The sequence below is a fragment of the Homarus americanus genome, unplaced genomic scaffold (genome assembly GCF_018991925.1).
Source record: "Homarus americanus isolate GMGI-L3 unplaced genomic scaffold, GMGI_Hamer_2.0 scaffold25827, whole genome shotgun sequence".
Taxonomy (NCBI): Eukaryota; Metazoa; Arthropoda; class Malacostraca; order Decapoda; family Nephropidae; genus Homarus; species Homarus americanus.
Genome location: NW_024738300.1, coordinates 2,311,417 through 2,322,933, shown reverse-complemented (window position 1 = coordinate 2,322,933; position 11,517 = coordinate 2,311,417). Strand labels below are relative to the sequence as shown.

The following is an 11,517-nucleotide window of genomic DNA, read 5'->3' as shown; positions in this document are numbered from 1 at the left end:
CACGAACATGAAATGAATACACTTCCCACGTAGGTAACTCATCCCATGGAAAGCTCTGACAAACACTCACGTGACCTAGGGGAGGCCTAGCAGGGAGACTGCTTAGCTGGAACACTGGTGTCGGGAGGGCGACTGCTTAGCTGGGACACTGGTGTCGGGAGGGCGACTGCTTAGCTGGGACACCGGAGGGAAGTCGGGGAGGGAAGTCCTGCATGACTCTCCTCCCGTGAGCGGGACTCGGCTGTGGTGGACCTCCTCCTCCGATCCCTGTGTGTCTCTCTCTCTCACTCTCTGCGAATGTTCCCGAGGGAGGACTAGGACGTCCTATATATTGGGAGGCGAGCCGTCAGGTTGAGCTGATCGGGGGGGGGCGGCGGCGAAGGGTCTCCTTACATTTGCCCTCGCTAATGTAGTGTCAGGTCTGGACGTTTTCAGAGACTATAAGTTGTATCTTCTGGAAAAGTCATCAAATGGGGCCGTGTGACATGAGAGGCCCTGGTTGATTTGTGGCCCCTTGAGTTGGGCTCCGAGGGTTACATTTGACCTGGCTAATGTGAGGTCAGGTCTGGACTCTCTCTGCGATGTAAGTTATTGTATATTGGGAGAGAGTCGGCTGGTGCCTTCTTACATGTTTGTTGTGGTGACATGTCACATGGGAGGGGAGCCTGGCTGATTTATAAACCTTGGTCAACCGTGAGAGTTACCCTACACTTGACCCCCCTAATGTCGGGTCAAGTCTGGCTTTCCTTGCGATGTAAGCTGTGGTCTGACAACCCATCACTACACCTCCCGCCAAGACCAAAGCTTTCATGCTCAGAGAACTGATGACACATTTAAAGTAGACAGTAACATCATGTGCAGTATCTAATATAGTCCCTGAGGCGATAATGCATCCTTACATTTTACAAATTATAACCCTAGAGATGTATGTTTTTCTACTGGCATAGTTTGATCTGACAAAGCTTACTATACCTCCCGCCAAGATTAAAGCTTCTATGACAGGAGAAAAAATAAAATACTTACACAATAAGTGAACATAGAGTGATCTAAAGATCCTTCATATCTAGCATAGTGTCCGAGGCAAACTTGCAAATCACATTCTACAAACAAAAACAGGTGTTACATTGCCTAACCAGGCCGTGTCAAAATAATAGTTCATCTCAGCCAGTAAATGGCTACAACATTGTGTTTCGTAGTGCAAAACATTGATCAAATGAACTCATAGAAAAAGTGACTAATCTTTTTAAAAAAAACATTCTTTGTAGTACATGTTAACAAAAATCAGAGAATCAAATACAAAATACAAAATGCTCCTACTTCACATGTTAGGGTGTTATATCTTTTTATTACACATCAGCAACATCAACAACATCAGTACATTTGTTGGGTTCAGCATGGCTCAAGTCCTCCATCCAGCTGGTATCTGAAAATAAGGAATGCTGGCAGCACAACAACGGTAGTCGATTGGTCCTTCTGATTATCCACCTTTTCATCGTCGACTTTCTTCTGATGTCAGCACAGCATCTCTTCTGTCTTCACATAGCACGTTTTTCCTTCTTCAATACCGCACTTTGTAGGTCGTGTCACCACATCTGACTTCTTCTCACTTCCTCCTGGTTTCTATAATATTCCAGATGATTTTTCTGTTCCCCCCTCGTTTCTTTATACATCTTCATTTTCATATTCCAGACGATTTTTCTGCTCATCTGCGTTTCTTTATACATCTTCGTTTTCCGTCATATTCCAGATGAATTTTTCTGCTCCATCTGTATTTCTTTATACATCTTCGTTTTCAACATATTCCAGACGATTTTCTGTTCATCTGCCGTCGGCCCTCTCCGGCCGGGATGAAAGCCGGTCCACTGCTTGGGCTGTCGTCTCCTTAGATGACTCGTAAGGCAGGTTCCGCGGGCCAGGCCTCGCCCTCCGTACGTGAGTGTCGGCGAGACCAAAGACCGTCCTGTCTTACACCTTCCACAGTGGTGAATCCCTCCCTGGCTGGGCTCACCAGGGTTCATTGTGTGGCACTTCATTCCACACTCCTTAACTTCCTAGTAGAAAAATATAAACTCTTCTTAATCCTAGACCAGGTAGGGCTTGACAGAAGTGGGGTGGTGTGTGGCGGGTGTGGTGCTGCATTCCTCACGCTGCATTCCTCACGCTGCTACTTCTCTTCTTATATGTGCTGTGGTCGGATTCCGGCTAGCCATGGGGCGGTACTGTGTGTGATATTTGCCAGAGAAACAATCCTAAAGGGATGATGGATTAGTTGGAAGTGCATTCGCAAAAAAAAAAATTTACTTTATAAGTTACGTCAATGTTTGGTAACTATTATTTCCGTCACGACGATTTTCTCATTAGGCTGGGTCGGGGAGTGAAGCTCTGCTCACTACATTGAATATTATTTATCACTACGCGTCAAAGAGTACATTACAAATCATACTAGCATAAAAACACACTGAGTGAAGCTCTGTAATTATCGCAATATTAAGTAACACTAATCACCGATTTCGAAGCATAACTCACAGGACAAAACATATGGGGATTGGTGGTCACACTGGACGGTGCGCGGCTGGCCAGGCCGGCGCGGGGCGAGGCGTGGCGGGTGAGGTGGGGGGAGCCGGGGCGTGGTTGATCGGGCCAGGCCGGGGCTTTGCGGGGCTTTGCGGGGCGGGGCGGGGCGGAGCGGGGTAGGGCAGTGCAGGGCGGAGCAAGGCGGGAACGGATGGGTACGGAGGGTGAGGTGAGGGTTAGGACAGGGAGGAGGATGTAGGTTAAAAGACATGTTAAGTTATAACAGTTAGTACAGACACCGCTTTCATAACTGAAACAATTTCTACGTTCAACACTGACCAACAATCAAACTGCTCTTGGGCTACTGAGAATGTCACAGATCGCGGGGGACACTGAGAAATCACGTTAAGCACTGAACATATTTCTAGAAAAAAAAAATTCGCGCATACCACGACGAGAGACATTTACTTGAGCTGTAGCGGTGACACACTAGGCCACTTTTCACGCTACGACGCTACTTATTGACAGGAATTACTTATTACACAAATTGTAGACAATACTAGACTGAATCAAATGAAGATTGTTCGAGTCAGGTGTTATGGCTAACCTTGAGGGAAGGCGAGTTTACGTTAAGCTCCGCTGCTACCATTATAATAACTAAGCGAGGAGGTGAATTACATATATAGTTCGCTGTCACCTATAACAAGGGACAAGGAAGGCGTGAGTTACATATAGTACGCTGCCGCCAATATAATGAAACTATATCTTGCATGAACTCCTTATCACGCACTTTCGAACAATACTCAAACAACGAGTCAGGTGTTATGGCTAAAATGAGGGAGGGCATGGGTTTACGTTAAGTACACTGTTACCAATAACAAGGGACGAGGGAAGCGTGAATTACATATAGTTCGCTGCCACCAATATAATGTTACGAATGCAACCACCCTTGTACTGCCTGCTTCGTCAAGATAGTTACGAGATTACTTCAAACGATTCTAACTATCACTGTACTGAACACTAAAGTTAAGAGGCGTGAGTTCTTACTTTAAGTGCGCTGCCGCCATTGTAATGCTACAAAATATTCACAAGAAGAATATTTATATATATAGGTAGAATATTTAGTAAGAGAGTAAAAGGGAGAGGAAGACTTTGGTAGCGTGGCCGTGATAGTTATTTACACTTATCGTACACTTATCGTATCTTATACGTCAATACACATCTATTACGTTCTTAAAGGCGACTTGTCAAACACTGCTTCGTTACAACTCTTTATTAATTACGAACATGACATGGACACATTAATAACACCTTCTATTGAAAGTTACTAGGACATTATTACGTTACTAGACACTGATTCTCGGACACGAACATGAAATGAATACACTTCCACGTAAGTAACTCATCCCATGGAAAGCTCTGACAAAAACTCACGTGACCTAGGGGAGGCCTAGCAGGGAGAGTGCTTAGCTGGATTACTGGTGTCGGGAGGGCGACTGCTTAGCTGGGACACCGGAGGGAAGTCGGGGAGGGAAGTCTTGCGTGACTCTCCTCCCGTGAGAGGGACTGGGCTGTGGTGGACCTCCTCCTCCGATCCCTATGTGTCTCTCTCTCCCCGACTCTGTCTCTCTGACTCCCTCTCGCTGCTCCCCTGAGGGAGGACTGGGACGTCCTATATATTGGGAGACGTCAGGTTGAGCTGATCGGGGACGGCGGCGAAGGGTCTCCTTACATTTGACCTCGCTAATGTAGGGTCAGGTCTGGACTTTGTTCAGAGACTTGGTTGTACTTTCTGGAGAAGTCATCAGGTGGGGCCGTGTGACATGAGAGGCCCTGGTTGATTTGTGGCCCCTTGAGTTGGGCTCCGAGGGTTTCATTTGACCTGGCTAATGTGAGGTCAGGTCCGGCCTTTGTTCAGAGATGTAGGTTATTGTATATTGGAAGAGAGCCGGCCGGTGCCCCCTTACCTGTGTGACATGGGAGGGGAGCCTGGGTGATTTACAGTCCTTGGTCAACCGTGAGAGTTACCCTACACTTGACCCCCCTAATGTCGGGTCAAGTCTGGCTTTCCTTGCGATGTAAGCTGTGGTCTGACAACCCATCATTACACATATTATCAGTTTTGTACTGACCATCATTAATGCTTAAAGAATACATTTCTCTAATCAAACTAGCTTCAACCAGAAATCTTTCTGTGGCACATGATGATTTGTACACTTCTAAGCCCAAGGATAAAAATGCTTTTAAGGCCTTGGAGTTAGGGCCAATTGCAAGATCAGCCCTGGTGTATACCATGCTGCAGTAGCCCCATGGTTGTTGTGCAAGAATTGTTCTGGGCTATTAAAATAATAATATGAACGATTCGTTATTGGAATGTGGGAGAATTTCGTGGTACTCGTACCCCCGCCCGATGAGCACTACGATGGAACTATATTTTGAAACCCAAAGAAAGAAAATTGATTTGGATGCACATAAAATGTATAAACCTACAAAGGAATAATATTTTTTATAAGATATACTCTATATAGAACAGCACATGAAGAATTGTATTGTTCTTTTTAAAAGGGTTCCATGTTTGTGTACGAACAATGCCGCCAGCCTCTACGTGTCTCATCGCCGTTTATATTGTAGTGGAATTCTCCCCTACAAACGCTGTTTGTCGCTGCCTAGCCGACCCCACCAATTCCCCAGTGTATGCCTCGTGGTCTAGGTCAACCAGCGCCGCCATACACCACGGAGCGGGGGTCAACTGCTAAGCCACGCCTACCCCCGCTATTTAAGACCTGACCTCGTGGTGATCTGCCTCTCTCTCTACCTACAGCCGCAGCCAGCAACACCTCCTCCTCTGCCGCTGCCTGGCGGCCCTCCCTCCTCCGCCTGCCTGGCGGTCCTCTCTCCCGTTGGCGAGCATGGCGACCCACAAGCTGTCCTTCTCTGAGCGTCCTCACCAACCAGCTCTCTCTACATCACACTTGTAACCATGCTGCCTTCCCAGCACCAAGCTGCATTGTACATCCAATACAACATGTATATAGAGAGCACATTGTGAGTTTCCTTTCTCCATCCCATCCTGAGTGTGAACCAAACCCATACCCCACAATATCCTCCAAATTCGCCAAACCATCATAAAAGGTAAGCCTTTAAGATAAATAATACAACTAATTTATGTGTAGAAATGTATGGAAATCAAATCAAGCTAAAAAAATCGTAAGTGGTCTATGTGAAGAATGGTGAGAACTACTTCCTTTGGGATGGTGAATGACGTCCTTTATCAGAATTACTATCGACCCAGTTTTCTTAATGGTGGCAATTAGTAACCGTCCAGCACTACCAAAATAATTATTTCCTTAGTATAAATACTTAATAGCCTAAATTTCATATTTTAATGAGTCCAAATATGCCAAATAACCAGTACCAGGTACTTCCCAGGCATGTTTCATGTGTGTATCAGTTTAACCACAATTTGTTACTAATAATATAAATTCAGTGACCTAAATTCATGTTTTATTTTTTTATTCCCTTAGTGACTCAATGTATTACAAGAAAGAACTACTTTACGACTTTTGGGGCAACAGTTGGAGTGGTGATATTAATTAACTTTGCCATTTACACTGGTAGAATCAAATGTAGATATATTGGCTTTGTATGTCCATGATTTCAACAGAAATGAATAAGTCCTTCTGAAGTAAATGGAATTGATGATATTATTATCTTTTTGGCCATCCAGTGAAATGAATGATTTTAAGTTGACCGATTTTTACCTGTTAAGTTAGGTTATGTTAGATTAGTTAAATTAGGTTAGGTTAGGTTTGGTTACATTGAAATTATGTTTTTTCAAATGCCAAGTAGGTGGATGACCTAAACAATAATTTTACCCAATTGATTATGAGTAGATCAAAATCATTAGTTTTGTTTTTTTTACAAATTCATACTCTGTAAAGTTCAAATGACAGTCACTTCATGATAGATGTTTCACCCTATACACTAAAGCTACTTAATGTTAGAGGAAAAAATTAGCACCAAAATGTATTGTTTAATACCAAAAGAAGCCATTGATGATAATATTTAATATCAATATTTCAGGTATTACGACCTGGTCGTCGGGACGGAACACCGTCATAAGTCGAGGAGAGACTGTAATACATTTTCACCTTTAAACTCCTTGTATCTTACCTAACTCACCTTGATGCTCCACTCAATTATAGCTAGATGTAATAATTGTAGAAAGTAATCACAGGTATGACTGCCTTTACCGTTAATTGTTTTTATATCACAATTCTTGGATATTCAAAGATAATGAAATTATGAATCTTCAATAAATGTGATATACGTACATTCTAATGATGTCAACAGAAATATGTCAGACTTGACTAATTAACTGTAACCAGAAATTAACCTACGTGAATTTGGCCTTAATCCACCCTTTAAAATATGAAAGACAGTATACTTTATTTTATGATAGTTAAGTAAGTTTCCAGTTAGGTTAAGTTAGGTAGGTTAGGTTAACATTTTTATATAGATCATTAAAATTTTATAGGGCTTATAATTTTTGTTCTATGAATTTCTCCAAAAAAAGGGATCAAAGTTTTGGAATCACCATAACAATATACACTACAGTACATGAGAAAAAACAATAATTTTTTTAGTGTGTGTTGCATATCAAACCAAACAAATCTGAGTTTCCTTTGGAATTTTTTATTTTTTTTTTTTTTAACAAACAATATTACCCTCAATATTTAGATGTTGGAAACATAAATATTAACCCTCATAAATATAGATGTTTCAGAATTGGCAAATTTAACTAACACAATATTAATGACTTTATTTTCACTTACAGGTAGAGATACAGCTGACTATTCACCTTTCACCAATACTGAAGAAATAAATCTTGGTATCATTTGATTGATGGGGAATTTTTCCAGTTCCAGGGAAGATTTTGGAATTGACTTTCTAACCTAACCTCGGAACAGAAAAATTTGGAGACTTTCCGTAAAATCCCCAAATTATTCATAGACCAGAAAAAACGCAGTTTCTGGAATTTTCTGAACATATACCTTGGAGAAATCATAACGTACTGTATGCCTTAATTATTATTATTATTTTTTTTAATTTACACTTTGCATACATACGTGGATATTCCGTATTAATTTATTTGTGAAATTTGTGGATGATTTTTCTTTTAAAATACTTTACTCTTGATCATCCATATATTATAACATATCCTGCTTTTAATAAAGGATATATTCTAAAATAAGCATTATCATTGTATTTTTATCCTTATTATTATTACAGTTTATATTAAACATTAAAAAATTCAGGAATGATTTGCAATTAACATTGCAGACTATATTGAGGCTATTTTTAAACCATTTAATTATCATCTTGTTCTATGCTTAACATTATTAGTCTCTGATTAGTTGGTAGAATTTCATGACTATACCTACTGTTATGGGTTCCATGACATTTGCTTACAAGATTAACCTAATCTAACCTAACATGTCTTCATTTCCATAATAGTTGAGTATATGCCTTGTAAACAAATGTCTGCACACTAACCATATGAAGGCTCTCTGGTGAGGATCCATACACAGTATTTACATGGAATATTTTTCCAAATAAAAGACTATTTAAACAGTAGAGACTTTTCTCCGACTTCTGGTTTAGTCCATGTCTTAATATTGTATAAATTTTTACTCCTGACATTGGGAAAGTGTTCATGTCTTGTTTTTTTGAAAGGGTATTTATTGCATTACTATAATCAGGTGGAGAAAAGGAGGAAACATTATCTCAAGTTTTCATATCTTGTAGATAACTGGCCTTGTATAATATGAAAGTAAAAATTTTGGTATAAAGAAAATTTCCTGTTTGATAGAAAACTAACAGTTATGGTGATATTTTTTCAAGATTTTATCCCAATTCATCTGTACAGTGAGTTCATCACTGTCATAAAATTATAATACCTAATACTGTACTTTGGTATAATCTACTGACTTCATCCACAGAACAGGCCATAGTTCTCTTTATTACACTCACCCAACCCCAAGTTCATGACAAACTTATAACTTATTGTTAGATTTAATAAGGATAAAGAAGAAAGGAACAGATATTACACTCTATTCCTACGTTTTTATGGTTGTCACAGGCTTTATTTACCTATATTCACTGTAAATGATCGTATTTTATTCCCAGAATTGGCTTATAATCCAAGAAAATAGGAAAATGAGGTGCACCTTAGCTTGGGATTCAAGTTTTTTATGCTCGTTAATCGTGTAGGAAGAGCAAACGTTTCGTGCCATTGACGCGTTTTCAGGGTGCAAGCATACCAACCCCCAAGTCTTCTGCCAGTTGGTACACCTGACTACACTACGATGAAGTAGTAACAACAAACGACAGTCGAGTACCACCTGGCCCATTTTGAATAATCACAAAATTTTCACTCCATTGTATTATGACCGCCGGGATACCATGGCATGGTGTACACCATGGCTGATCTTGCAATTAACCCCATGTACGATCGTCGTAGAGAGGTTGAAAATATTTTTGATATAATTTTCCATAATATCCATTAACATGGATAGAATATTTATCTTGCGACCATGAAGTTATATTCTTAAAAAAAGACAGAACTATAGAAAAATATGGGTGTGGCTTAGTCCAGCCATTTCTTATGGATAAATCAAAGCTGGCTGGCGGGGTTAGGGGAGGTGTCGCTCCTCTCCCTGCGTGTGAGTTTATCGTGTGTATCTTTATACCTTGGTATGGAAGACTTAACGTGAGGTGACGTATATGTTAATATTAACCTTTCGAAGCACCAACAATCCTTCTTATTAAAATATTGAGAATGGCAAGTACTTGTATATTCGTCTTCACTCTGTTTAGTGTAATATTTGTATTAAGATTAAAATGTACTTTGTAATGTTATTGCAGTTCGAGGTAAATTGATGGATTATAACATAAATATTATTAATTCAAATGTTGAGGATTTATAGAAAGAACGTATACTTTAATAATGCCAAAAAGAATCATTAAGCAAAACAATTGTGCAACTCTTTATTAACCATTTACTGAAGAACATATCTGAGATCAAGTAATAATAATGATCTTCATTAGCTATCATCTCCAAAATGTACATCCTTTACAGTCATAATAACATAAAATTAATTCATTATATACTGTATTGCATTCACAGTAAAAAGTCCATACTTCAGGCATCAGATATTTGGAATTTGAAAGAATATGAAACGAGATTATGACATGCTACTTTCTTCCTAATATGCGTTCATTGTAGTCATCAGCAACATAGTTCTAGGATGAGGCATCTTGTCTTAACTAGGACGACGTAAGGGTAAGCTCCTGAGCTCAACTATGTAGAAGCTCGAGGAATAGGACCAACGCTGCCAAAAGGTGACCTCCTGCCAGTACCACGAACATGCCCTAGAATGCGGAACGTAATTTCCATTAGTAAGTAAGAGAGGTTCGAATGAAGGTGCGTGACATATATTTGGTTGTATTGCGAGTAAGGAAATAATGATAAAAATACATATTATATTGCAATCATGCTAAGCATTATTTACATTTAAGTCAAAGATCTAGTCAAACTCTGTGCCCTAATTTATATATATGGTATCATTTCAAGGTTTCCAAGAAGGCATGTAAATGTTTCCTAATCTACTTGAAGTATAATTTTGCTAGAGTGCCCTGTGATAATAAACAAAGTCTATAAAACAAAACATATTTTGCCATACAAGAATAACTTTCCATTGACATATAATCAACGACCTCACCAGCAAGGAATCGAACCCTCGACCTACTGGGTGTGACTAGGGAACGCTTACCGGCTAGGCCACAAGGACACTAAAAGCAGTTCTAGACTCTGTTATATTTCACACAAAGCCTGTTCAACGAGCTGATGGCGCCGTTCAAAGTCCGCGTGTTATATGGACTAAAAATGAAGTATATATATGTACCTCGCGTTTCATACCAGCTGGATTCGGTAAAATGCTACTGACACCACATAAGAGGCACGGGCAGTTTCCCATTGAGGTTCACGGCGCCATCAGCTCGTTGAACAGGCTTTGTGTGAAATATAACAGAGTCTAGAACTGCTTTTAGTGTCCTTGTGGCCTAGCCGGTAAGCGTTCCCTAGTCACACCCAGTAGGTCGAGGGTTCGATTCCTTGCTGGTGAGGTCGTTGATTATATGTTCAAAGTCCGCGTGTTATATGGACTAAAAATGAAGTATATATATAGAGAGAGAGAGAGAGAATATACTACAATAAACTTATCTTAGTGCTTAAGGAAATTTATTTTTCTGTTTTATATTGCATAAAGATATTGTATAACTTTTACCCAGAGATTACTGAGAGAGAGGACAGAGGTAATGGTAATCTTGCTGGGAGGGTTAGAACACGGGTTGTCAAGAGCATGCTCCCTATGGGTCCGCATGTATGTTCCAGTAGCCGAGAAGTGCATGATTCTGTCAGGAAATATTTTATAATTTTATTATTTACCTTATGTTATATGAACCTGAATTAGCATTCTAAATTTTGCTAGCTTCTAAGTGCGTGCACAAACAAACAAACACACACACACACACACTCACACAAACTATTTTACTTTATTTAATTTTTTTAATTTAAATGGCCTCCAGCCTCCCCCAATAGCCACTCCTTTGCCGCCATTTAATTACCTTAAAATTAACTATCCTAATACATAAGTAGCTACCCTGGCTGTGTTGAGTAGTTGAGCCGCAGATCTTTGCGGCATTCAGTGACTGTTGTCGCCTTTGGGGCCGATGCTCTCGTTCCACTGAGGCAAAGCAATGCAGACCTAAGCAGAGAGAAGGACAGTCGACATCTCAACCAGGCTATAACATAACTTCTGGGCTGCTGCTTCCGTTCAGATAACACCTCCACGAGTCTGGCATAGAAGATTCTTGCACTTGTTCCCATCCCACCAAGAGGTGTGAACAACAAAGGAGTTCTTTATTCTCTCCCCATATGCC

The 11,517-nt window shown here is 40.3% G+C and overlaps 1 long non-coding RNA gene across 1 annotated transcript; it reads right to left on the bottom strand.

Moving 5' to 3' along the window:
• Positions 1-9,550: 9,550 nt before the first annotated feature.
• LOC121874021 lies at positions 9,551-11,085 on the bottom strand. The gene is made up of 2 exons (XR_006090332.1): positions 10,863-11,085; positions 9,551-9,948 (listed from the first exon to the last, which is right to left on the bottom strand). It is a non-coding gene; the product is annotated as an uncharacterized LOC121874021 (long non-coding RNA).
• Between the last annotated feature and the right edge of the window lie 432 nt (positions 11,086-11,517).